The sequence below is a fragment of the Trichosurus vulpecula genome, chromosome 6 (genome assembly GCF_011100635.1).
Source record: "Trichosurus vulpecula isolate mTriVul1 chromosome 6, mTriVul1.pri, whole genome shotgun sequence".
NCBI lineage: Eukaryota > Metazoa > Chordata > Mammalia > Diprotodontia > Phalangeridae > Trichosurus > Trichosurus vulpecula.
Genome location: NC_050578.1, coordinates 49351199 through 49356807, shown reverse-complemented (window position 1 = coordinate 49356807; position 5609 = coordinate 49351199).

Genomic DNA, 5609 nt, shown 5'->3' with positions numbered 1-5609 from the left:
TGGGTGCTTTAGGAAATACTGTCACCCAGTAGAGGATCATCCGTTAAAAGTTGAGAGGGATTTTTTGGTCATCCAATCTACCCTCTCATCTTAATGATAAGGAAATTAATCTGGGTTGATCTTAAGACACACTCTGTTGTCAGAATAGTAGGACTTACCACACTCTTCTAGAATAACTTTCAAGAACCCTCCATGCCACACTGAGGCATCCAAATAGGACATTTATATAGGGCTTTAGAGTCCTTTCCTAAGACTCTTTGGTTTCATCCTTGCTCCAAGGTAGGTTATTAGGTCACTTAGGGATCCTCCTAGAGTATCCTTAAGAGTTCACTGCAATATCTTAATACACTCTTATCATTTCTGGAGTCAAAATATCTCTCTGGGTCCTTAGCCCGAATTAATTTATTTTTGCTGGACCTGTGATTTAGTTAGTTTAGAAGATGATGCTTCTGCAAGGAATCTTCCCTCTGCCAGTGCAGGTTGGCCACTCTTCTAAAACTTATAGTCTTGGAGAGTCGCCTAGAGCACTAATAGGTTAAGTGCCTTGCCCAGGATCACTCAGCCAGGAGGTGTCAGAGGCAGGACTTGAACCCAGGTCTTCCTGGTACTGAGGCCAGCTCTCTATTCATTACACCATTATCCTTTATACCATGCTGCCTCTCAGTTGGATGTATGTTCAAAGCAATATTTTATGGAATGAAGTGTATACCTGGGATCTGCTCCTGAAACCAATACTATGGGACACTAACTGGCCAAACAGCAAAAACATAAAGTTGAAAGTTGCCAATTGTAAGCCCAAAGTGTCTCCATTTTTCAAAATGGTGGATTCATCAACAAGAGGGGAGCACTATCCCTTGGATCAATGTTCCCAAAGGTTCCTGTGACTCAGCTGATTGGGGACTATCCCCTCACCAGGCCTTCCTTATACCAATATATGTACATCAAGGGTTCATTCAAGTTAAGAAGAAATTAGTCCATGTTCAAAGACTACCTATCAAATAGCACTTCTTTCTTTTAGAACTACAGAATTTCAAAGTCAGGACCTACATGGCTTCTAGTCCAGCCTGTAGTGGGAAAAAAGGCCTCACTAGAATAACACAGCTGGCCACAAACACACCTCCTCCAGCGGTGGTTCATGTCACTTGTAGATACCTCTGACTGTTTGAATGTGTTTCATCACATCAAACCTAAATCTACCTCTTTGGAACTTCCACCTTTAGCTCCTGGCTCTGCCCTGTGCGTGGGACCAAACAGAACAAATCTAATCTCTTCCACATGACAGCCTTTATGTCTTGTGAAACCATGGCAGTCTCCCTGGGCTGGTTTCACTATATTTTTAATATACATAAATGAGCTCTAGTACATTTTGAAATACTTCGTTACTTGAAGTGATTTCATCACCTACTGCCTGTCATTCAGATATCTATGATTTATTAAACAGGGGAGATCCAAAGGCAAGTCTGAAAGGCATCGTTCATATACATTTGCGTGCTTTTCCCGTTTAGGCAGGTTGTCTTAGAGTTCAAGTGGTCTAAATTATTTCTTCCCAACTTCTTTCAGTTGGCCAACTTTCTGGGAGAAGGAGGAAAAGATGCGGACTCTCCCATCCAACTATCTCTTCATTGGCTCTTCCATCGGCTTATCCATACCCTACACTCTCAATCTGGTCTATATAACAGCTACCCTCTCATCTCGCTACCGTAGCTATCACCTGCTCCACCTGGTCCCTATCATATCAAAAACTGGAAAAGGAAAGTGAAGAAATGCAGCATGTCAAAGCTCAACAAATATTTTATCAAAATACACCGAGCGTCATAATCCACTCACTGGGAAATGTGCCTTCAGCATGTTTTGCCACATCTGAGATTTACATAGGGATAAGGAGTAGGAACTAGACTTGTAATTTCATTTGCATATGGAACTCAAAGGTGAGGAAACCCCCTCTGCTGAGGCAAATTGTCACCTTCTCTTTAACTTAGAGTCTAAGAGAGTTGTTTATTGTACTGAGAGTTAAATGACTTTCATAGGGTCAATAGCAATGTGGGTCAGAAGCAGTACTTGAATACAAATCCTTATGGACCCAAGGCCAGTTCTCTGCCCACTACACCATACTGTCTCATTTTATATGCTATATATATTTTAAAAAATTTACATCCAAAGATCCTCCTATAGTGGATAGCATTGGAAAGTCGAACTCTTTCAAATTTACTTTAGAATAAATTAATTCATTCACAGATCTATATTAAACACCAACTATGTGCAAGGTACATATCTGAGAGCCAGGGGACCATAGTGGATAAAGAGGTAGCCTCAAGGTCAGGATGACCCAGGTTCAAGTCCAGCCTCTAAAAAGTGCTGTGTGACCCTGGACCAGCTATAACCTTTCAGTGTCCCAGGAGACCTCTAAGACAGTAGGTTGCAGAGGCTGATCACTATTCGTAGGAAGTTTCTACATTGTGGAGCTTTCTACTACCTACAATGAAATCACAGGTCTGGAAAAAAAAAAAACTAATGCAAAGCCTATCATTGTTCAGTTGTGTCTGATTCTTCATGACCCCATTTGGGGTTTTCTTGACAAAGATACTGGAGTGGTTTGCCATTTCCTTCTCCAGCTCATTTTACAGATGGGGAAACTGAGGCACCTAGGGTTAAGTGACTTGCCCAGGGTCACGCAGCTAAGATGCATCTGAGGCCAGATGTGAACCCAGGATGATGGGTCTTAGTGATTCCCCTGTTTATCCACTATACCATCTACCCACCTACCTAAAATACTCTTCCCTTTTCCAACTATAGATCTGTGTGAGGCCAGATCTTTTCAAAACAACATCACAAGGAGTTGAATGCAGAAACAGATTTAAGAATCCAAAGGAATCGCAGAGACTGAGACATAGTCTCTGCTCTCACAGAGCTTTCAATAAATATTGATTTCACTTTTCAAAAGATAACTCAACATGACTTTAATCTCAATATCCGTTTTCCACTTTTTCTGTTCTGCATAATATAGTATTAGAAAAAAAACTGGATTGAGAGTCAGGGGGCCCAAGTTCTAACGCTGGCTGGTTCTACTCTTTAGCTGTGAGGCTTGGAAAAATGATAATAATAATAATATAATAGCTAACATTTATAAAGTGATTTAAGGTTTGCAAAGGACCCCAGGAAGTAGGTATTGCTGTGTGACCCTGGGCCAGTCACAAAATCTCAGTGTCTCAGTAAGTATGATCATGCCCGTTTTGCAGATGATGATATGGAGGTTAAAAGAGTTTAGATGACTTGTCCATGGCCATACAGCCATAGAGTATACGAAGCAGATTTTGAACCAAGCCCTTTAAACTCTCTGGCATCAGCTTCCTTATCTATTAAAATCAAAACCCTCCTTTATATACTGTTTTATAGTTACAAAGGACTTCATATAAATTCCTTCTTTCACTTCTCTTAACAACTTTATGAGGTCGGTAATGAAAATATTACTGTTATTGGGTTTCGATTGGTGTACATCCTCATAGAGAACTAAGCCTATAATCTGGACTCTTTAGGAGAAAGTTCAGCTCAGAAGGATGTACTTTGGAATGATGAAGCAAGCCTCTTATTGGCTGTTCAGCAGGAAGAGCCCAAGACACAGTGGATCTTTAAACAGATCCTTGGTTTCTCCTCATAGTGAGAGTCTTGCATCCTGTCCCTCCAGGGTTGAGGGTGGGGCTGGTGTTCTACCATTACCACAGTGGAATGGTCCGCTGTAAGGACAAGATGAGATCATATTTGTAAAATACTTTGCAAACTATAATGTCCCCTGTGAATGCTAACTATTATTATTAGTTAGACAGACGTAGCCTTTAGGGTCAGAGCCTGCAGATTGCTACAGAAGAGATCCCTTGTGATTTGTCCTCCTGGGCAATGGGGAAACCCTAGGTTTTACTTTCTAATCTTTTCACTCATACTAAACTTACTGTTCACCCTTATCATGACCTTTAGACCCTTTCCTGGTCCCTGCTCTCCCAGTCCATCTCCACACTCTGGCTCCCACTGTCAGCCTTGGTTCCAAGGTGGTTCACTTTAACATTTCACCAGCTACTCTCTTAAAATCCCTCACACTACTGACATTCTACCTTTCCCTCCCTACCTATGGATCCTCATACCTAGGTAAGTTGACCATCTTCCTTTTCCTTTTTTTAAATTAATTTTTTGATATATTCTTTTTACATCATCTTCATTTCCCTATGCATCCCTCCCTCTTTCCCAACAGTGAGCCTTTCATTCTATCAAAACAAAAGGAAAGAAAATGTAAAAAGAAAAAAGAAAATGAAGGGAAAGCAGTTGGGTAAAATTAACCAACTCATCAAATGGGTCAGTAAAGGCAGCATTTCCTACCCAGAACCCCCACATCTGCAGTGGAGGGAAAGAGGAACATTTTCTCATCTCCTCTTCAGGTACAAAAACCTTCATTATCTTTTTTCTCTGATGCTGCTCTAGGGCTGCCAAGCTTTGCTAACAAAAATGATGAAACTGAGGCAACTTCACCCACTACTAATCTACCTTAATTAACCTCAGCTGCTTGACAGCCCTCCTCCGCCTCTACCCTTGTTGGTTCCCTATCTCATTCCTCTTGGCACTTGTTCCAAGCCTTTTCTTTTTCCTTCTTTCCTCCAATCTCCCCAACCTCTTCTATTTACAATACATGGTCTAACCTCCTACTCACTAGAGAAGAATACAAGGATGCCACTTCTGATATTTAGTACCTGTCCTCAATCACCATCATTACCCAATCTCTCATACTTCCTCTGGATACATAAAAAGTATTCCTACTCCCCACTACAACTAATCCTGAGATTTGCTCCTACTCCCTCTGGGAATAAGTACCAGTAATAATCTCTCTGGCCAATATCTTCCATTGACATTTTATATACCTAAGCAGCTAGATAGCAAGGTGGATAGAAAACTGGACCTGGAGTCAGGAAGACCTGAGTTCAAAATCCAGCCTCAGATACTTGCTAGAAGTGCATCCCTGGGCAAGTCACTGGAACTCTGCCTCAGTTTACTTACCTGTAAAATGGGAATGAGTGTAAAGCAATTTACAAACCTTAGAGCATTATATTGTTATTCAGTCATTCCAGTTGTATGTGACAATTTGTGACCCCATTTGGGGGTTTTCTTGGCAAAGAAAGAATGGTTTGCCATTTTCTTCTCCAGCTCATTTTACAGATGAGGAAACTGAGGCAAACAGGGGTCATTTGACTTGCCCAAGGTCACACAATTAGTAAGCCAGATTTGAACTCAGGAAGATGAGTCTCTCTGATGCCAGGCCTGGCTCTCTATTCACTGTGCCACCTATCTGCCCCTTAATGCACTACAAAAATGCTAGCTATTGTGATTATTGCCTCTGGTTTCTTCCCAACTGCCTACAAACATGCTCAGACATTTTCAATTCTTCAAAAAAGTAAAAAGGTTTCCCTTGACCCTTCTATCCTATCTAGTTACTATCATATCTTTCTCTTCCTCTTTTCTGTTAACCTTGAAAAAAATGGTTAATCTATACCCAATGCTTGAACTTCCTCATTACTTGCTATTTCTTCAGCCTCTTGCCATCTGGCTTGTCTCCTCCCACCATTCTGTTG